Source organism: Bombina bombina, chromosome 4 (genome assembly GCF_027579735.1).
Source record: "Bombina bombina isolate aBomBom1 chromosome 4, aBomBom1.pri, whole genome shotgun sequence".
In the NCBI taxonomy this organism is placed as follows: domain Eukaryota; kingdom Metazoa; phylum Chordata; class Amphibia; order Anura; family Bombinatoridae; genus Bombina; species Bombina bombina.
In genome coordinates this window covers 1,148,823,414-1,148,846,756 of record NC_069502.1, presented here as the reverse complement: position 1 = coordinate 1,148,846,756, position 23,343 = coordinate 1,148,823,414, and the positions used below count along the sequence as shown (strand labels likewise).

General features: G+C 40.3%; 1 protein-coding gene and 1 pseudogene across 1 annotated transcript in view; one reads left to right on the top strand and one right to left on the bottom strand.

Annotated features, from left to right (window-relative positions):
• Positions 1-23,343, top strand: part of LOC128658245 (sushi domain-containing protein 4) — a 399,617-nt gene that overhangs the window by 356,175 nt on the left and 20,099 nt on the right. The window lies entirely within an intron of this gene.
• Positions 15,551-17,114, bottom strand: LOC128658079 (heat shock protein HSP 90-alpha-like; annotated as a pseudogene).

The following is a 23,343-nucleotide window of genomic DNA, read 5'->3' as shown; positions in this document are numbered from 1 at the left end:
CCTGTTGGGGAAGAGAATATCCCACAAGTAAGGATGACGCCGTGGACCGGACACACCGTTGGAGAAAGTAATTTATCAGGTAAACATAAATTCTGTTTTTTAAAACGGAAATGCACTTGTGCACATTTCATTGTTGACCTTTGTATCCATTTAAAGGGACACTGTAATAAAAGAAATAACCTGTCATGCATATGAAAGAGTAGCATTTGCACATGTCAAATGTTTTTTCATGAAAACATTAAGTAAAAATCTTTTTAAATACATTCATGTAGATTAAACAAAGAAACAAGGTGACTATGTCACTTTAGCTTTTATGGTAATACTGTTAACATTTGTTCTATTGAAACTTTTTAATCAAATCCTTTCAATGTTAAAAAGCCATTCACCCTTCCTTTTGTACTCCTAACTGTAATAATACTTGATAAACATGTCTAAATGTTTTAGTTTCACTGGATATCCGTCATAATACAGATAGAGCATGCAATGTAAACCCCTTAACGACACCTTGTACATCAGCTGTCATTTTCACATTAAGGGGTTAAATAGCATGGCTTTTGCCGATAGCAGCAAAACCGCACTATCGCTGAATGCCTCCTGGAGGGAGGCTGTAGTAATAACTCTTCTCACCACCTTATTCCCGGTCTAAAAGCCCTATAAGGACACACAATGTACAGTATACATCTGTGTGGTTAAAGGGACACTGAACCCAAATTTTTTCTTTCGTGATTCAGATAGAGCATGAAATTTTAAGCAACTTTCTAGTTTACTCCTATTATCAAATTTTCTTCATTCTCTTGGTATCTTTATTTAAAAAGAAGGCATCTAAGCAATTTTTTTGGTTCAGACCCTGGACAGAGCTTTTTTATTGGTGGGTGAATTTATCCACCAATCAGCAAGAACAACATAGGTTGTTCACCAAAAAATGGGCCGGCATCTAAACTTACATTCTTGCATTTCAAATAAAGATACCAAGAGAATGAAGAAAATTTGATAATAGGAGTAAATTAGAAAGTTGCTTAAAATTGCATTCTCTATCTGAATCACAAGAGAAAATATTTGGGTTCAGTGTCCCTTTAAGGGGTTAAAAAAACTTTCCAATTTAGTTCTATTATCAAATTTGCTTTGTTCTCTTGGTTTATTTAGTTAAAAAGTAAATCTAGACAGACTGATAGAGGCTGAGGAATGTACACATTTGTTTAGCATTGTATGACAGTGGTGTTTGCAGCTATGTATAAGATTGCCATGAACATTGTTGCAAACACTGCTGCCAGCTGGCTAAAGACGTGCACACTCCTGAGCTCATCTAGGATTACTTTTTAATAAAGGATACCAGAAAAATAAGTAAAATTGATTGCAAAAGTAAATTGGAAAGTTGTTTAAAATTGCAAGCTCAATCCAATCCGTACATAACACAGTAGATGAGGTTAGAAGACAGAAGTCCATCAAGTTCAACCTATACAGATCCTTCCTGATTTACAATAAAAGCTCCAACTGAATATAATTTGATCCTATTAAAAAGGTGACCCATTTAACACAAGGAATTGTATCCCGGAATTCTGTTTCTAGTCAGAAATGTATCTAAGCCATTTTTAAATGTATCTAAAGTATTGGCATTCACAACCTCCTTAGGCAACGAGTTCCACAATTTGATTGCTCTTACAATGAACAAAACATTTAGCTTGCTGGAGATTAAATCTCCTTTCCTCCAGCCTTAAATTGTAGACAGGTGCGACGCTAAAAAATTTGTTTTGTTTTGTTTTCATTAGTTAAATAAATAATTTTGTTTCGGCAAATTAGTTTAGTTAAAGGGACACTGAACCCAAATGTTTTCGTTCCTGATTCAGAAAGAGCATGCAATTTTAAGCAACTTTCTAATTTACTCCTATTATCAATTCTTCTACGTTCTCTTGCTATCAGTCAGCTAGATTACGAGTTTTGAGCGCTATAGGGAAATTAACGACCGCCACAAAAACGTTGTTATTTCACCTCCCTATAGTGCTGCTATTACAGGTTTTGAAAAACCTGGCTTGCACGGGCGATATGGTGGCATTGAGCTCCATACCTCACCCAAATACAAGCTGCCGCCCCCGACATCGCCGCAACCTACATAATGTTATTAACCCCTAATCTGCTGCCCCTAACATCGCTGCCACCTAAATAAATCGTCTATCAGCCAACTGGAATGTAAGGGACGCCATCTTGGATGACGTCACTTAAAGGGAACCTTCATTTTCCAGCGGTGACCGTAAGAAGAGGATGCTCCGCGCCGGATGTCTTGAAGATGGACCCGCTCAGCATGGATGAAGATAGAAGATGACGTCTGGATGAAGACTTCTGCCCGAGTGGATGAAGACTTCTGCCGGCTTCGATGAGGACTTCTGCCCGCTTGGATGAAGACTTCTGCCGCCTGGATGAGGATGGATGTCCGTCTTCAAAAACTGTAAGTGGATCGTTGGGGGTTAGTGTTTTTAGATTAGGGCTTGGGCACCGTAAAAGAGCTAAATGCCCTTTTCAGGGCAATGGTTAGCTTAGGTTTATTTAGATAGAATTTTATTTGGGGGGGTTTGGTTGTATGGATGGTGGGTTTTACTGTTGGAGATTGTTTCTTTTTTCAGGTAAAAGAGCTGATTTCTTTGGGGCAATGCCCTGCAAAAGGCCCTTTTAAGGGCCATTGGCAGTTTAGTGTAGGCTAGGTTTTTTTTTATTTTGATAGGGCTATTAGATTAGGAGTAATTTGTTTTTATTTTAGATCATTTTGTTTTTTATTTTGTGTAATTTAGTGTTTATTTTTTTTGTAATTTAGACAATTGTATTTTATTAATTTAATTTATTTTATTTTATTGTAATGTTAGGTTTTAGTGTAAGGCAGGTTAGGTTTTATTTTACAGGTAACTATTTATTTTAGCTAGGTAGCTAGTAAATAGTTAATAACTATTTACTAACTAGTCTACATAGTTAAAATAAATACAAACTTGCCTGTGAAACAAAAATAAAACCTAAGATAGCTACAGTATAACTATTAGTAATATTGTAGCTAGCTTAGGTTTTATTTCACAGGTAAGTTTGTATTTAGTTTTAAATAGGAATTATTTAGATAATAAGTGTAAGTTTTATTTAGATTTATTTTAATTATATTTAAATTAGGGGGTGTTAGGGTTAGGCTTATACTTAGGGTTAGGGTTAGGTTTAGGGAATAATATATTTATGTAGTGATGTGGGAGGCCAGAGGTTTAGGGGTTAATAGGTTTATTATAGCGGGGGTGTGGGCGGACGGCAGATTAGGGGTTCATAATCTTTAAATAGTGTTTGCGATGTGGGAGGGCGACGGTTTAGGGGTTAATAGGTTTATTATAGTGGCGACGATGTCGGGAGGGGCGGAATAGGGGTTATTACATTTTCTAAGTTGTGGCGATGTCCGGAGCAGCAGATTAGGGGTTAATAATTTTATAGTGTTTGCGATGCGGGAGGGCCTCGGTTTAGGGGTTACTAGTTAGTTTATGGGTGTTAGTGTACTTTGTGACAGTTTAGTTATGAGTTTTATGGTACAGCTTTGTAGCATAAAACTCATAACTACTGACTTTAGATGGCGGTACAGATCTTGTCATTTTAGGCTATACCGCACACTTTTTGGCCTCACCGCAAAACTCGTAATACCGGCGCTATGGAAGTCTCATTGAAAAAGGACTTTTTTAAAAGTGCAGTACTGAAGTTGCGTGACGGCCAAAAAGGTGTGCGGTACGCCTATTCTGACAAGACTTGTAATAGCGGTGTTAGGGAAATATCAGCGTTATGAAGAATAACGATGCTTTTTCACTCATAACGCAAAACTCATAATCTAGCTGTTTATTTGAAAAAGAAGGCATCTAAGCTAAGGAGCCAGCCAATTGTTGGTTCAGACACTGGACAGCACCTCTTTATTGGTGGGTGAATTTATCCACCAATCAGCAAGAACAACCCAGGTTGTTTACCAAAAATGGTCCGGCATCTAACCTTACATTCTTGCTTTTCAAATAAAGATACAAAGAGAATGAAGAAAATTTGATAATAGGAGTAAATTAGAAAGTTGCTTAAAATTGCATGCTCTATCTGAATCACAAAAGAAAAAATTTGGGTTCAGTGTCCCTTTAAGTTTAAAAAAAAAAATTGTTTCGGCAAATTAGTTATGTTAAGTTAAATCGTTTTTTCGGATTCGTTCGTTTTTTCGTATCCATTCTTAATTCATATGCATTATTCTATACTGAAGTTTAGAATAGAATAATGCATATGAATAAAGAATGGATCCGAAAAAAACAAAAGGATCTGAAAAAACTATTTAATTTAACATAACTAATATGCCGGCGATTGCCGAAACAAAATTATCTAAAACCGCCACCACCCACATTGCCGACACTAAATAAAGCTATTAACCCCTAAACCGCACCCCCACATCGCCAACACTAAATAAAGCTTTTAACCCCTAAACCGCCGTTCCCCGTCATTGCCGACACTAACTAAACACTAAATAAACCTATTGACCCCTAAACCGCCGTTCCCAAACATCGCCAACACTAACTAAACCTATTAACCTCTAAACCGCAGTTCCCCGACATCGCCGAAACTAAATAAACCTGATTTGAATCAGCCAATAGGAATGAAAGCTGCTTAAATCTTATTGGCTGTTCAAATCAGCCAATAGGATCTAAGCAGCTCTTATTCCTATTGGCTGATTTAAATTTTTCAGCCAGTAGGAATGCAACGGTACCCCAATATAAAATTATAGATTCGCTTTATTTTTTATTTTGAGGTGTTTTTTTTTAAATGGTGTGTTAGAATAGGAATAATTTATTTTATTTTGGATAATTTCGTTTGTTTGTTTTTGTAATGGTAGTTTTTTTTATTTTTTTGTAATTGTAGTGTTTATTATTTTTTCTTATAATAGTTTTAATTTTTTTGTAATGTTAGGTTTTTTATTTTTGTAATGTTAGGTTTTTTATTTTTGCAATGTTAGGTTTTATTAGTGTAAGCTTAGGTTTTATTTTTATTTCACAGGTAAGTTTGTATTTCATTTTAAATAGGTAGTTAGCTAATAATTGTAACTTTAATTTAGGTCTAATTTAATTATGTTAAAGTTAGGGGGTGTTAGGTTTAGGGGTTAATATAGTTTAATTTCGGTTGTTGCCATGTGGGGGCCGGCGGTTTAGGGGTTAATAGGTTTAGTTAGTGTTGGCGATGTGGGTGTATGGCGGTTTAGGGGTTAATAGGTTTAGTTGGTGTTGACGATGTCGGGGAACTGCGGTTTAGGGGTTAATAGGTTTAGTTAGTGTTGACGATGTTTGGAAACTGTGGTTTAGGGGTTAATAGGTTTAGTTTGTGTCGGCGATGTTTGGGAACTGTGGTTTAGGGGTTAAGAGGTTTAGTTTGTGTCAGGGAACTGCGGTTTAGGGGTTAATAGGTTTAGTTAGTTTTGGCGATGTTTGGGAACGGCGGGTTAGGGGTTAATAGGTTTAGTTAGTGTTGGCGATGTTATGGTGCCGATTCGGAAATTCAGATGCATTCAAATTTCCAAATTGGCCAAAATTTGGCCTAAAACGAAATTCTGCCGAAATGCACGTTTATTAAATTGTGACCTGTTGTTACAAACTATTTTCTCTGAATAAATTGAGCTTTTGGCAACTCTTTATATGCGCCTTGAATATATTTACATAAAGTAATCATATCACCTCTCAAGCACCTTTTTTTCTAGAGAAAACAGACCCATTTTGACTATGATTAAGTGCCAAGTGCAGGCACGAAACATGTAAGGAAGTTCATCTCTGCTGCCTTTTTGTACCTTATGTTTTTATTTATGTTCTAATAAAGTTACCTTTTAACTTTGATCACCCTGCAGTGTGCAGCCGTTTTTTCATTTTTCCATTTTGACTAAGCTCTTCTCATATCTTACATTCTCTATTCCCCTTATTATTTTTGTGGCCCTTCTCTGAACTTTTTCTAACCCTACAATGTCTTTTTTTTAGATTGGTCCCCAGAACTTCACTCCATACTTAAGGTGAGGTCTTACCTTAAATATGGAGTGCAGTTCTGGGGACCAATCTCAAAAAAAGACATAGAGTAAGAAAAAGTTCAGAGCAGGGCCACAAAAATAATAAGGGGAATAGAGAATGTAAGATATGAGAAGAGGTTAGTCACATATTAACAAAAGGTTAGCACATATTACAAAAACCTAACCCCATAGAAATTAGATTGGAACATTTTTAAAGGGACATGAAACCCAAATGTTTCTTCCATGATTCAGATATTGAATACAATTTTAAAACAAATGCCATTTTACTTCTTTTATCAAATTTGTTATTCTCATGTTATTCTTTGTTAAAGAGATATCTAGATAGGTAGCTTGCTAATGTGTAACATTGTTTCAAAACTGTTGCCATATAGTACTGCAGACATGTGAACGTACCTTCTTGCTTTTCAACAAAGGATAACAAGAAAACAAAGAAAAGTTGATAATAGAAAAAATTATAAAGTTGTTTAAAATTGGATGTTCTGGTTCCGGTGGAGGAGGAGCAAGTAGTTGCTGCTGTGCTCTCTACTCCAGTCCCAATAGCTACTGGCGGTAGTTCTTTTCGCGCCTTACCCCAAGATTTGGGGTTGCTCTCTGAATAGCCTGGTATATCGCTCCTGGAACCTAACAGTGCCGTTACATCGCACTGTTGCAGTAACAAACTTGATAGGATTAAACCTAAATCTTGGCTCAGTCTCTACAATATTCACCCTGGAATTGGTAATGAATTTAACTGAGACAGATAACTAAGCATAGTTAGCATAGTTACGTTAATAGATACAATCTGGGCTTTCCTTTTTTCCCCTTTGGATAATTCCAGGAACCTACTATAATAACGTACAAATAATATCTGTCAGCTTCCATATAAAATTGATTGCTTTCCTGACCTTAGTGCCTCTCTGCCGTTAAAACTCAGGTTCTGATAATAAATTTCTTTGTGTAAAGGAATCTTTCGGCTTATAGTATACAGATCCCCCTGACTCTCGTTTATAACAAACTATCCAAGTTCCTTCTTATTAGATAAGTAGGCTTCTTGAATTAAGTACACACAGAGAGAAATGCACTCACAGGAACGAACAACCAGCTCAATACCATTGTTAGCCTGTTCTATGGCGATTTACCACCTGGGTGCAACTTCTTTTAGCCCAGCAATGCTTTTCACAGAGTAGAACTTTCCTGTAGTATATCAGTATGATCCCGCCTATTACGGTCAGTCCAGCACCGAAATACCAGGCAATTCTTCTCTGAACAAGGAACAAAGCAACCCCAGACGATCGTTTCGGCCTTCATTGGGCCTCATCAGTGAGGTGTAGCAGTATTCCTCTAAGCACACTGAGCAAGGAGTCCACGTCTGGTTTCCCCTTTTTCCCATAGGGAGACTAAATACACACAGAGAGAAATGCACTCACAGGAACGAACAACCAGCTCAATACCATTGTTAGCCTGTTCTATGGCGATTTACCACCTGGGTGCAAGTTCTTTTAGCCCAGCAATGCTTTTCACAGAGTAGAACTTTCCTGTAGTATATCAGTATGATACCGCCTATTACGGTCAGTCCAGCGCCGAAATACCAGGCTATTCTTCTCTGAACAAGGAACAAAGCAACCCCAGACGATCGTTTCGGCCTTCATTGGGCCTCATCAGTGAGGTGTAGCAGTATTCCTCTAAGCACACTGAGCAAGGAGTCCACGTCTGGTTTCCCCTTTTTCCCATAGGGAGACTAAATACACACAGAGAGAAATGCACTCACAGGAACGAACAACCAGCTCAATACCATTGTTAGCCTGTTCTATGGCGATTTACCATCTGGGTGCAACTTCTTTTAGCCCAGCAATGCTTTTCACAGAGTAGAACTTTCCTGTAGTATATCAGTATGATCCCGCCTATTACGGTCAGTCCAGCGCCGAAATACCAGGCAATTCTTCTCTGAACAAGGAACAAAGCAACCCCAGACGATCGTTTCGGCCTTCATTGGGCCTCAACAGTGAGGTGTAGCAGTATTCCTCTAAGCACACTGAGCAAGGAGTCCACGTCTGGTTTCCCCTTTTTCCCATAGGGAAACTAAATACACACAGAGAGAAATGCACTCACAGGAACGAACAACCAGCTCAATACCATTGTTAGCCTGTTCTATGGCGATTTACCACCTGGGTGCAACTTCTTTTAGCCCAGCAATGCTTTTCACAGAGTAGAACTTTCCTGTAGTATATCAGTATGATCCCGCCTATTACGGTCAGTCCAGCGCCGAAATACCAGGCAATTCTTCTCTGAACAAGGAACAAAGCAACCCCAGACGATCGTTTCGGCCTTCAAGCCACTGAGCTGTTGTTCGTTCCTGGTAGAGCGCTTCTCTCTTCGTATGCAAATTATTATGACCCTGGGGAAGTCTCCCTATGGGTGATGGGGGAAACCAGACGTGGACTCCTTTCCCAGTGTGCTTAGAGGAATGTGGCTGCACCTCACTGACGAGGCCCATAGGAGGCCGAAACGATCGTCTGGGGTTGTCATGTTCCTTGTTCAGAGGAGAATTGCCTGGTATTTCGGGGCTGGACTGACCTTACTTGGCAGGATCAGACTGATATACTTCAGGAAAGTTTTCTTCTGTGAAAAGCACACTGGTCTAAAAGAGGCTGCTTCCGGGTGGTAAATCGTCATAGAACAAACCACTGAGCTGTTGTTCGTTCCTGGTAGAGCACTTCTCTCTTCGTATGCAAATTATTATGACCCTGGGGAAGTCTCCCTATGGGTAATGGGGGAAACCAGACGTGGACTCCTTGCCCAGTGTGCTTAGAGGAATGTGGCTGCACCTCACTGACGAGGCCCATAGGAGGCCAAAACGATCGTCTGGGGTTGTCATGTTCCTTGTTCAGAGGAGAATTGCCTGGTATTTCGGGGCTGGACTGACCTTACTTGGCAGGATCAGACTGATATACTTCAGGAAAGTTTTCTTCTGTGAAAAGCACACTGGTCTAAAAGAGGCTGCTTCCGGGTGGTAAATCTCCATAGAACAAGCCACAGAGCTGTTGTTCGTTCCTGGTAGAGCGCTTCTCTCTTCGTATGCAAATTATTATGACCCTGGAGAAGTCTCCCTATGGGTGATGGGGGAAACCAGACGCGGACTCCTTGCCCAGTGTGCTTAGAGGAATGTGGCTGCACCTCACTGACGAGGCCCATAGGAGGCCAAAACGATCGTCTGGGGATGTCATGTTCCTTGTTCAGAGGAGAATTGCCTGGTATTTCGGGGCTGGACTGACCTTACTTGGCAGGATCAGACTGATATACTTCAGGAAAGTTTTCTTCTGTGAAAAGCACACTGGTCTAAAAGAGGCTGCTTCCGGGTTGTAAATCGCCATAGAACAAGCCACTGAGCTGTTGTTCATTCCTGGTAGAGCGCTTCTCTCTTCGTATGCAAATTATTATGACCCTGGGGAAGTCTCCCTATGGGTGATGGGGGAAACCAGACGTGGACTCCTTGCCCAGTGTGCTTAGAGGAATGTGGCTGCACCTCACTGACGAGGCCCATAGGAGGCAGAAACGATCGTCTGGGGTTGTCATGTTCCTTGTTCAGAGGAGAATTGCCTGGTATTTCGGGGCTGGACTGACCTTACTTGGCAGGATCAAACTGTTATACTTCAGGAAAGTTTTCTTCTGTGAAAAGCACACTGGTCTAAAAGAGGCTGCTTCCGGGTGGTAAATCGCCATAGAACAAGCCACTGAGCTGTTGTTCGTTCCTGGTAGAGCGCTTCTCTCTTCGTATGCAAATTCTTGAATTAAGGACCCTCTGGCTCTCATGGCATAAAGGAGAATCTCTTTAAAAAACTTTTTCACGGCACAGAAGGGGAAACTACCCCCCCTAAATTCTTTAGGAGAGTATTTTTTCTCTCTTAAATATAATATCCCTCATCAGGTTTTTTTTCACTCATTCTTAATAATTTATTCACAGTTCACTTTGCTTTTTCACCTCCCACTTCATTATCTGGACTTTCCTTCATAGCAATCTATAACTCACGTTATTATTTATGGACAAATTTCTATACGGGCACGCTAAAACTTCTCCTTTGGCCATGACAGGCAGACAGAAGGATAAAAGGAACAAATCTGTTCTTGAAACCTCATCTGATACACATCTAGCTACATCACCTCTTTCAGCCTCCGCAGAGCAGCTAGACATTAATTCATTAGTTTCCAAAATATCAGAAGCACTCTCTCCTAAATTTGACTTATTAAAAAAGGAAATCAAACAAGACATTGCTTCCCTTTCTAACGAGGTAAAACAGTTTGGCTGCAGAATATCTGAAGCTGAGCCGAGAATTTCAGATCTGGAGGATCTGACTGATAATTACAGAGTTAATTTTGAATCCACAAACAACACTCTTCTGAGAATGCAAAATAAAATCGATGACTTAGAGGATAGATCAAGGAGGAACAACCTTAGGATTATAGGGGTTCCTGAGGAAAGGCAATTTGAAGACTTAGATAAATTCATAACTGTTACATTGCCTCAGTTACTGCAGATACCGCAACCACAATCTCCCATCATCATAGAAAGAGCCCACAGAGTAGGCCCACCTGATACACATAGAACTAACACCCGGCCTAGACCTATTATTGTAAAATTTTTAAATTTTCAACATAAGGTCTTGTTACTCCAGGCCTTCCGTAAGCAGCAACCTATCTTTTTAAATGAGGCAAAAAATTTCTTTTCCAAGACTACTCTGCAGGTACAGCCATTAAAAGGAGGGACTTAGCCCCACATTGTACAAATTTTATAAAGAAAGGTGTTCAGGCAACTTTGCTGTATCCGGCTAGGCTGAAACTCTTTATTGATGGTCAGGTACATTTCTTTGAAACTGCACAAGATGCAGCTAAATTTTATGTTGAAACCTTCCCCCAGAATAAAAATCAAAAGGACTTAAATAATTAAAAAGATATAACCATTTAAATTGATTTAAATGTGTAAAATGGTAACTCATGAGTTGAGGATGGGAAGTAAGGCGGAGTCCTTTTCAGTTGCTTGTTTTGTAAGGGACTATAGGGTTAAATTCCGGGGTGGGGGTGTTCCTTTTTTTTTTTTTTTCCTTTTGTTTGTTTTTGTATAAAAAAAAATGGCTGTAGGGGGCAAACTTAAAATCACCTCCTGGAATATTGGAGGTTGGACCTCTCCTATCAAACGGAAGGCAATACTCCTCCAATTAAAAAAGAATAACACAGACGTAGCTTTCTTACAAGAAACTCATCTAAAACCCGAGGAAGTCTTAAAACTTAAATCCTCCTGGGTCAAGGAAGTTTTTTTCTCTGCCACTGCAAAATGAAAAAGCGGGGTGGCAATCCTCTTGGGAAAGAAACTCCTCTATGAAGTTATTCAAGTTGCCACAGACCAGGAGGGAAGATATGTAATGGTAAAAATTAAGATCTCAAAAATACTATATGTATATGCCCCCAATGTTTTTAATCTTCCCTTCTGGGAAACACTGCAAAATAAGCTCCTTTTATTTGCAGAAGGATATTTGATCCTCGGTGGCGATTTTAATATGGCCCCCCAACATCCCCTGGATAGGCTCAGGCAGAACCCCGTTCCACTTAAAACTAAAAGAGATAACCTAGAATCTAAACTATTTAATAAATTGTTCCGCAGCCTGAAAATTTGTGACATTTGGAGGACCCAAAATCCTGATCTAAGGGACTTCACATGCCAATCAAAAGCTCATAAAACGCTTTCAAGAATCGATCTTTTTTTGACAGACGAGAGATTATGTAGAACGAAATTAGTAGCCGAGATTTTACCTATCACTATTTCAGACCATGCTCCCATCACCCTTGAATTTCATCTAAGTCCCTCGGGAAACAGAAACTTTGGCTTCTCCTTTCCACGGTATTTAGCAACCGACTTAAAATTTAAAACCTGGATTATCTCTAGGTTTCGTGATTATACACTACTTAACCAACAACATACCTCTCAACCTGCGTTGTTCTGGGAGACCGCGAAGGCGGTTCTCCGAGGGGAAGTATTAGCCTATACCATCTCCAGGTCCAAGAAAATTAAAAAGAGGGAAAGTGAAGTATTGAGGGCTGTTACAAATGCATATAATTGCTACATTTTACATAAAACGTCTGAAAATTGGTCTAGGTATAATACAGCACTGGCAGAAAGAGATTCCCTCTTGCTTTATAAAAGCACTCAGAGAGACCTTAAGCTACAGGCCAAATTATACCATTTTGGTAATAAAACAGGGAAGCTTCTGGCAAACCTGGTTAAAGCTGAAAGAGGCTCCTCTATAATAAAATCTATCATAAACGGTAGTAAAAATCTTAACTCTCCTAAAGAAATATGTAGCATATTTGCAGAATACTATCAGTCTAATAATATACAGAGAGAAAACTTTTGGAATGAAATAGTCTTTCCAACCTTGACCCCTGAGTCGCTGGAAACACTGCAATCTCCTTTTACTGAAGTAGAAATCTCCACAATGATCCAAAGACTGTCCTCTAACAAAGCCCCGGGACCCGACGCACTCTCGAACGAGTTCTATAAAATACTGGCATCCGAGATAACAGGGCACTTAACCTCACTTTTCAATGACATTTACATCTCTGGCAATACTCCAACCAAGGAATTTGTTGCATCCTATACAACCCTTACTTTAAAACAGGGGAAAGATCCAGATAGAAAAGAATCATACAGACCGATTGCACTCCTTAATACGGATTATAAACTGTTCACATCCATTTTAGCAAATAGACTTCAGCCCCTGCTCTCCACTATCATTCATAAAGATCAAGCTGGTTTTCTTTTAAAACGAAACTCATCTGCCAAAATAAGAGAAGTATTCATGACAATGGAATACTTCAAGATGCTGGACTCGAGGGGGATGGGAGGGGAGGACACCCTTGACATGGCGATTATATCTATCGACACTGAGAAGGCGTTTGATTCGGTACATTATGACCACCTATGTTTTACTTTGCAGCAGTTCGGCCTGGGAGGTAACTTCCTTCGTTTATTTAACAACTTATATAATAATGCATCTACCAGAATATTAGTTAATGGTGACATGACCCAGGACATAAGGTTAGGAAGGGGTACTAGGCAGGGGTGTCCTCTCTCTCCTCTTCGACGTGGCTATTGAACCTCTTGCTATCCAAATCCGCCATCAAATAGAAGGGATTCAAATTAAGGGAAAGGAGCTGCAAATTGCACTCTACGCAGATGATGTTTTGATATACTTGTCAAACACAGCTAGGAACATCCCAAAGCTCCTTGAAATCATAGACCAATTTGGTTCTTTTTCTGGCTACAAAATAAATACTTTAAAATCAGAGCTTTGCTGGCTTAAACATACCAGAGACTCTTGTACAACTATCCTATTTTCTATAGTTCAAGGTGCATTCAAGTATTTAGGTATATGGATTTCCCCTAACCCCAACGCCTGGTACGACTTAAACGTTCTCCCGGTACTTAACAGAGCTAGAGAAACTCTTAGGAATTGGCAGAAACTCCCTTTGTCTCTGCCAGGGCGCATTGCACGCTATAAAATGACTCTCCTCCCCAAAATTTTGTATGTCCTTCAGAACACCCCACTTACCCTGAAAGCAAAAGATTTGGTATCTTTCAACTCGGCACTCCGCTCTTTTATCTGGCAGAGCAGGAAACCCAGGATCTCTCTCAATAAACTAATGCTCCCTATAGAGTATGGGGGACTTTCTCTGCCAGATATTCGCTTATACAATCTAGTCTTCCAGGCTAGGGTGGCGGTAGAATGATTAAATAATACCAATTATGTAAAAAAAATTCGATCTTGAAAGTAACATCGCTCATCCGTATTCTTTAGTGGCCCTCCTACATTGTAACAATAAGTTAATCTCCCCTGATTTAAAAAAAATAAAGTCCATCTATATCCCAATCCAGATGTGGAAAAAGATATGCACTATGCTACAGATTCAATTTAGAATCTCACGTTATTTACCATTGTTAAACTACCCACAATTCCAAGCTGGGATGCAATCAGCTCTCTTTTCCAAATGGGATTCTTTGGGCCTCGCGAATATTTCCCAACTACTGGATTTTCAAAATAGATGCATTAGGTCCTTTGACTCTCTTAAAGATGATTTTCACCTTCATAATAGAAACTTCTTCGCTTACCTCCAAGCACGACATTTTGCTCTTAAATTAATAAGCGATTTCGGCTGGGACTGGTCTTTAGGCATACTTGAAAATTGGCTTTTAATAGCTAAAAATGGCTTCACTTCAATTTCATACATATATCAAAAACTGATCTCTCTCAAAGGCCCAGAAATGGTGGAAAAACTGCAGTCTAAATGGACAGCACTATTAGCGGAAGACTTAGGGGTGACCCCCGTAGTTACATTATCAATCCAAGCAATTTCTCGTGTTACTCTCTCCGCTACCTGGAGGGAGGCGCACGTAAAATTACTGCACATGACATATTTCTCCCCAGAGAAGGGAACTAAATGTCGAAGCATCACCTTTAACAAGTGCCCAAAATGCTCATACCCCTCGGCCAACCTTATCCATATGTTTTGGTATTGCCCAAAAATTAGGAACTGCTGGGCAAAAATTCAATACTGGCTTACTAACTCGGTGGGTATTTCCGCACTGATATTATCTCCTTTAAATATAGTCTTTCCACTGGAGGATTTTGCCCTCCCCCAAGATAAACGTAAAATAGTTACCCTAGCAATTCTGGCCGTTAGATATTTAATTCTGAAGAAATGGAAATCGAGAGCAACTCCGAGTATCTTAGAGGTAAAAAATTGCCTGAAGAAACAGTGCATAATGGAACAATTAGATACTAACCTACACAACGATCAGGAAGTGAGGAGTTTCTTTTCCAAGTGGTCAGATTTCATCAAAGCCCTACCCCCTAACGAGGTTGAACATATGATCTACCCATTCCGAAACACAGAATTGGTCCTTCTGGGAATCTGGTAACCCCCTGCAGCCAAGTTATTCAAAAACTTTTTTTTTTTCTCGTTTTCTGTTCAGTTTGGTTTCGTTTTTGTTCTGTCTAGTTTTGTTCAGTTTTGTCTTGTCTGCTATGGAATGTTTGTTTGTTTAGATTTACTGATCTTCTCTCTTCTTCCTGACGGGTATTATGACTTAAACTCTGTTAGGTAATGATAAATCTGCTTGATTTGATAGAAGGAATTTCCTCCTTAGTTCATATAACAGATGTAGGGGAAAGAAAGGGGAACAAGGGGGAAAAAAGAAAAGAAAAGGGGCACCAGGTGGTTAGGCTAAAAATTGTTAATTTGAATTATTTACTGAGGGTTAAAACTTGAATTTTATTGTATATCTAAGAAGTGGCTTTGTCATGAAGAGTTGATCTTACTGTTTAATTTTGCTTTTTCTTCTTTTCTGATTTATTATTGCTGTAATATAACCACTGATGCCTAATAAAATATATACAAAAAAAAAAAATTGGATGTTCTATCTGAATTCTGAAATAAAACTTTTGGATTTCATGTCCCCTTAAGTTTTAGGTTACTGAAAACTTAGTCAACTTCCTGCATAGAAGAGTCTTCATCGCCCTCAAGAGGTGGCATCTCCTCAGTAACTGGAGGAGCAAGATCTTCTGTTAATGCTAAATCACCTTCATCAATTCCAAGCCCAAGCTTTATCATTCTGTAGATGCAGTTTGCAACAGTCTGTGAGTCTTCCAAACTGAAGCACTATGAAAAGAGGGCAATCCCAATGAGAAGTATCACAAGATCCTTTACAGACTTGTCGTTTTTATCAGCATCTGCTTTCTGTCTTAATGTTTCAATAATAGAATGTTCGGGTTGTTTCTTTGCTGCCATGTGTCCCATTGTGGAATTGTCCCTTAGGACTTGCGCTTTCAGATTTCTCTCTGTGTTTGCTGTCCAGCCATATGTGCTGGTCACTATACAGCAAGGAGATGTGGCCAGTCTGTTAGACACTACAAACTTCTCAACTTTCTTTTCCAGAATGTCTTTCATGATTTTGCAGATATTCTCTTCCTGCTTCTTTTTCTATACCTCATCTTCAGGAAGTTCTAATCCTTCTTTTGTCAAAGAAACAAGTGTTTTACCCTCAAATTCTTTCAGCTGTTGTACACAGTATTCATCGATTGGTTCAATCATGTAGATTATTTCCAGACCATGCTTCCTTAGCCTTTCTACAGATGCAGAGTGAGCCACCTGTTCATTTGTTTCCTCTTTTTATATAATAGATGTGTTTCTGATCCCTTTCATTCAAATGCAATAATCTTTTAGTAAAGTCATCTCATCACCAAATGCAGAAGTATAGTATCTCAGCATTTTTGAAAGTTTGTTGTGGTTCTAAGAGTCATCATGAATGCCAAGCTTTATGTTCTTTCAGAACTGTTCTGAGAATTTCTTGTAATTCTCTTTGCCTTCAGATAGTTAAGTAAAGAGCTCTAAACATTTCTTAACCAGGTCCTTTCTGATGACTTAAATAATTTTGCTCTGTTGCAACATTTCTCTGTTTAGTGGAAGATCCTCAGAGTCAACTACACCCCTAATAAAGTTTAGATATTCAGGGATAAGCTCTTCACAATTATCCATTATAAACACTCACATACAGCGTAATATTGTTTTTCTTCTTCCTGTTCTCAAATAGGTCAAAAGGTGCTCTTCTTGGCACAAATATCAATGCTCTAAACTCCTACTACAACTACAGAGGATTGTTTGACCGATAAATGGTGTTCCCAGTCATTGGTCAGGCTTTTGTAAAATTCTCCATATTCTTAATTTGTGATGTCATCAGGATTCTTTGTCCAAATGGGCTTTGTTTTGTTAAGTTCTTCCTGGTCAATGTATTTTACTTGATTTTCTTTTTCTTCTTTGTATTTCCTTCTTTCTTATCATCTTCCTCATCAGAGCCTACATCCTATATTTTTGGTTTCTCTTCAGTAGTTTTCTTCTCTTCATTTTCTTCTTCTGCTTCACCATCACTGACTTCTTTATCACGTTCTTTCTCCACAAATAGTGTTATGGAGTAGCCAATGAACTTTACTATTTCCTTAATCCTTCTCTCCTCAAGATACCCAGATTGGTCCTCTGTCAAATGAAGAATTATTTTTCATCTACATTTCATTTTGACTTTACTTTCCCTTTAAGGGGGTCCGTTTGTTAACAAAAATCTGTTTGCTATTTCTTACTTCATGGGAGCAGAGGAGCAGTTAGACAATGGTGTAAAATTAAATAAAGCTGAAGTAGTATCTATTGTTACTGCTACAAGCCAGTAGCAGTAGAAAAAAAGAGGGATTTTTTTCTTTCTAAATGGGGTTAGGATTGGCCGAGAATAAAAGTGAAGCTTACGTACTTATTGGCAACTGACAAGGGCATTGCTAAATTCTTATTGAATTGTGTAAATGTGAACTTTTTAAACCTTTCCCACCTAACAGTGTAAATATCAACATTTTTAAGCCTTTCCCAACTGCAAAAAAGACTTTCCCGCCCTTATAGTTACAGATTTAACCACATAAACAAATCAGCAATATCTGTGGTACATTTATTTGTTTTTTGTTAAAGGAATGTTTGTCTATCATTTTCAGACAAAGCGGATATGGAAAAAATTGTCTTTTTTTGTTAATTCGTCCAAAAACGAATGCACATGTTTAATACACATAACTAATTTAAGTCCTATAGACAGTGATATTCTATATATAGCTATACTACTTTGATGTTGTTAATCTATGCTTTTTCAGTAAGAGGTATGGCCTGCAACTACCAACTGAAAAGTGTTTCTCTAGGACCAAAATAGCAGTCAGTAGTTAAACATTGAATGTTCATATAGAGAGAGAAAAAACGCTACAATGATTTCAGATAGATCAATGGTAATCCCTTTTGGTAACACCCTGAGATATAGATTACATTTCTCGGATTTAAAAATCTCTATTGACTATTAAACTGATGGTTCAGTTTGTGAATGTTTCTCTAAATAACCATCAAACTCTAATGGAAAATAGGACGTGTTTGAGCAGAATTCTGTTTAAATCAAATTGTGTCTATTGATTAATGTATCTATATATTTATGTGTTTGGGAAATAAAGATTTTGCTTCACTGCAAAACAGAAATGCTCTTTTGTTCTGTCTGAACATAATTGTATGTTTCCTGTTTTGTATTTTACTGAATTTTGTCTTTTTTTTAGTGTTGTTAAAATACAACACACAAAGTCTGCTTTGGAGCCCTTGCCGGTCAGGCTCACTCATTGCGAGCCTGCTTACCGCAATGTAAGGAGCAAAATACGTCCACTGCTACTCTCCGACACCTCAGACACAAACAATCATTTGGGGCAATTGACAGGCCCTGCTCTTGAGAGTTTGAAATTGCACTGCACAAGCAAATGCTTGTGCAACTAGTACATGCGGGCAGGGGACTCAAGAATCTTGTCCACCTGCACATTAAAGGTATATTAAACCCAAAAAATGTCCTTCTTAATACAAGGAGAGTCCACGGCTTCATTCCTTACTGTTGGGAAATACTGAACCTGGCCACCAGGAGGAGGCAAAGACATCCCAGCCAAAGGCTTAAATACCTCTCCCACTTCTTTGCCTTTCATCACAGGTGGATGGCAGTGAAGTGTCAGAAGATTTCGGAGTTGTTCCTTAGGAAGGGTATATGCCTTTCAATATGGAACTGGAGTTTTAAGTAGTCTTATCAGCCTCTCAGTGAGAGCATTGACGAAAGTTAGAGTCTGGAGGTGCAGGGAGAGTCTTCCTGCAAACCCATCCAGACTGCCTGCTAACAGCTCCTTAAGCAACCAGTGTGGATGAGTTTCACTGTCTGCTTTCTTCACTCAAGTCCATGTCAGGAGCAATGCAAAAGACTGTCACACTTGAGAGGCTGTGTTTCTGTTCCACAGCACGGATTCTGGTAAGTAGGTTTCAAATTTTACTTATGTTGAAATTGTTGAAGACAGGGTCACAGTGTGACTCATTTTATCTTTATAGAATCATGGGTTAATATCTCCTGAGGGAGTTCATTGAACAGTGGGGATTAATCAAATGTGTTACTTTGATTTTATGCTGCTTTATGTGTGAGAATTATTTTTTTAGGCTCATAGACTGTTGTTATGCGGAAATGGAACATACAGGTTTTTACTTTCACTTTGATTGCTGCACAGCTTGTAGCTTGATGCGCTTTTTCTCATAGCAGGGGCAGTCCTGCCTTGCGCACCACGTGACCGGGTGTGGTCACACTTTCGTTTTCTCTTGCCTGACCAAGCTAGCTGTCGGAGAGGTCGCTTCTTTCTCTGATTGCTTGGGTCTAGGAAGTGGTGAGTGCTCCAGTCATTGGGAGTATAAAGGTGCCGTTTTGTGAGAAATAAAAAGTTAATTTATTCTGTATCCTACCGTTGTTAGCGCAAGCTATGGAGGATTCTGATATGCTTGAGGGTACTCACTCTATCCCTAATAGTAATGCCTGTCTATATTGTGAGGAGGCCTTGGTGTGCCTACCCTCTCAACTATGTTCCATATGCATCAACAAGGTTATTATGTCTAAGAAGGTTAACCCCTTTAGTACTACTGAGCTGTCCACCTCTGAGGACTCGCCGTCCTGTGAGGTGCATACCCAACAGTCATCTCCATTGTCACATGCAGCTTCCCGTAGCACGCCTGATCCTCTGTCTGGAGGGAGCTTTTTACCATCAGACTTTACCACGCAGTTAAAGACGGCGGTGTCTGAGGCTCTTAGTGCTTTACCTCGCCCTGCCAAGCGCAAGTGAAAGGTTAAACATAGCTCTCCGGTCCAGGGGACATCCAGTGATTTATTGGATTTGTCTGCTTTTCAAGTATCCCAGGATGGGTCACACTGAGTCTTCAGAGGGTAAAATTTCTGGATCGGAGTCTGCTACCTCTAGGCCTCCGGCTGCGGAGAAGCCAGCCTTTAGATTTAAGATTGAACACTTACGTTTTCTTCTAAAGGAGGTTCTGTCGACGTTAGAGGTTCCAGAGGCCAAGTTGCCTGATGAACCTTTGATCCCTAAATTCGACAGAGTTTACGAGGACAGGGTAGTGCCGCTAACTTTTCCTATACCTGTAAAGATGGCGAACATTATTAAGAATGAGTGGGATAGAATTGGTTCTTCCTTTTCCCCTTCATCTGCCTTTAAGAAATTATTCCCGGTCCCGGACTCTCAGCTGGAAAGGTGGGGTTCCATCCCTAAGGTGGATGGCGCTATCTCCACGTTAGCTAAGCGTAATACTATCCCTCCTGAGGATAGTTTGTCTTTCAGAGAGCTGATAGATAAGATGGAAACTTTCCTCAGGAAAATGTTTCAGCATACGGGTATTTATTTAAACCGGCAGTGGCTGTTGCCTCAGTTGCTGGAGCTGCGGCCTACTGCTGTGACTCCTTAGCGGATTTGATCAAGGTGGAGGGTCCCCTTGATGTTATCCAAGAAAGGATTAAAGCTTTGAAAATTGCTAATTCTTTTATCTGTAATGCAAACATGCAGATTATTCGCCTGAATACTAAAGTATCTGGTTTCTCAGTACAGACCTGTTGGGCGCTCTGGCTGAAGTCCTGGTCAGCGGACATGACTTCTAAGTCTAGACTACTTTCCCTCCCCTTTAAGGGAAATATTTTATTTGGTCCAGGCCTGGACTCCATTATCTCCATGGTTACAGGGGGCAAGGGTGCCTTCCTACCGCAGGATAAAAAGAACAAAGCTAAGGGACAAGGCTCTAATTTTCGTTCCTTTCTTTCTGAAAAGTCCCAACGTCAGCAGGCCTCCTCTAAGCCTGAGCAAACCAAGAGCATTTGGAAGCCGGCTCAATCCTGGAATAAATCCAAGCAGAACAAGAAGCCCACAGAGAACAAGTCGGCATGAAGGGGCGGCCCCCGAACCGGTGCTTGATCGTGTAGGGGACAGACTGTCGCTGTTTTCAGACACTTGGTCCTGGAGGTCATAGCTCAGGGATACAAGATAGGTTTCAAATCTCATCCACCCAAGGGCTGATTTCTCCTCTCAAGCCTTTGAAACCAGAAAAAAAGGCAAGCCTTTCTGGGGTGCGTGCGGGATCTGTCCTCCATAGGGGTCATTGTCCCAGTTCCTATTGCAGAAAGAGGTTTGGGATACTACTCAAACCTGTTTGTGGTCCCAAAGAAGGAGGGAACTTTCCGCCCGATTCTGGACCTAAAGTGCTTAAACAAGTTTCTAAATGTCCCCTCGTTCAAGACGGAGACACTAAGGTCCATCCTTCCTCTAGTTCAGGAAGGACATTTGATGACATTCTGGTTTAAGCACCATCCTTTCATTTGGCAGGGGACCATTCTGTATCTCTTCTCTCCCTTCTTCGATCACATGGATGAAAGATAAACTTAGATAAGAGTTCTCTTATTCCAAGCACCAGGGTAGAATTCCTGGGTACTATAATAGACTGAATATCCATGATGATATTTCTAACTGACCAGAGACGTTGCAAGCTAGCTTCGGGATGTCTTGCCCTCCAGACCTCCTTAAGGCCATCTGTGGCTTGGTGTATTTAGGTAATTGGTCTCATGGTGTACAGCATGGACATAATTTCTTTTGCCAGGTTCCATCTCAGACCATTACAACTGTGCATGCTGAGACAGTGGAACGGCGATCATTCGGATCTGTCTCAACAGATTTCCCTGGACAGCCGGTCGAGAGAATCGCTCTCTTGGTGGCTCTGTCCAGATCATCTGTCCCGAGGGACATCCTTTCTAAGACCATCCTGGGAGATTGTGACTACGGACGCGAGTCTCTCAGGATGGTGAGCTGTTTGGGATGCCAAGAAGGTACAGGGCATGTGGTCTCAGATGGAACGCTCCCTCCCGATCAACATTCTGGAACTTGAAGCAATCTACAATGCTCTAAAGGCTTGGCCTCTTCTAGGTTCGTCCTGGTTTATCGATTCTAATCAGACAATATAACCTCGTTGGCTTACATCAACCATCAGGGGGGAACAAGAAGCTCCCTAGCATTGAGGGAAGTATCTCGGATTCTGGAGTGGGAGGAGGCCCACAGCTGTTCGCTGTCAGCAATACACATTCTGGGTGTGGACAACTGGGACTTTCTCAGCAGACAATCCTTTCATCCAGGGGAATGGTCTCTCTATCCCGAAGTGTTTGCGGAGATATGCAATATGTTGGGGATGCCCAGATAGATCTCATGGCGTCTTGTCTCAATACCTAACTAACCAGATATGGGTTGAGGTCCAGGGATCCTCAGGCGAAGCTAATGCATGCATTAGCAGTGCCTTGGAGGTTTAGTCTAATCTATCTTTTTACGCCATTACCACTCCTTCCTCAGGTAGTGGCCCGCCTCAAGCAGGAGCAGGCGTCAGTAATACTGATTGCTCCATCGTGGCCGTGAAGGACGTGGTTTGCGGATCTAGTGAGGATGTCATCTTCTCCTCCTCCATGGAAGTTACCTTGTCGCAGGGATCTGCTGGAACAAGATCCTTTTGTTCATCAAAATCTAGATTCTCTGAGGCTGACTGCATGGAGATTGAACGCTTAGTCCTTGCCAAGAGATGGTTTTCTGAGAGAGTTATTGATACTCTCATTCAAGCTCGTAACCCGGTTACTCGTCGCATCTATCATAAGTTGTAGAGAACCTACTTATTCTGGTGTGAAGAGCATGGATTTCCTTGGCATAAAGTTAAAGTTGCCAGGATTCTATTGTTTCTCCAGGATGGACTGGAGAAAGGTCTTTCGGCCAGTTCCTTGAAGGGACAGCTTTCGGCCTTGTCTGTTTTACTGCACAAGAGGCTCTCTGAGCTTCCGGATGTTTAGTCTTTTGTTAAGGCTCTGATTAGGATCAGACCTGTGTTCAGATCTTCGGCTCCCCCTTGGAGTCTGAATCTGGTTCTTAAAGTTTTGCAATAGGCTCCCTTTGAGCCTATGCATGAAATTGACATTAAGTTGTTGTGCTGGAAGGTTCTTTTTCTACTGGCTATTGCTTCTGCGCGCAGAGTATCTGAGATTGCCGCCTTGCAATGTGAGCCTCCTTATCTGGTGTTCCATTCGGATAAGGTTGTCCTGCGTACTAAGTTAGGGTTTCTCCAACATCAGTCAAGAGATTGTGGTACCTTTTTTGTGCCCTAATCCTTCTTCAAAGGAAAGTTTACTTCATAATTAGGAAGTGGTTCGCGCCTTGAAGTTTTTCCTTCAGGCAACTAAGGATTTTAGACAAACGTCTTCCTTGTTTGTGGCATATTCTGGGAAGCGTAGGGGTCAGAAGGTCTCTTCAACTTCCTTATCTTTTTGGTTGAGGAGTCTTATTCGCTTAGCTTATGAGACAGCAGGACGTAAACCTCCTCAGAGAATT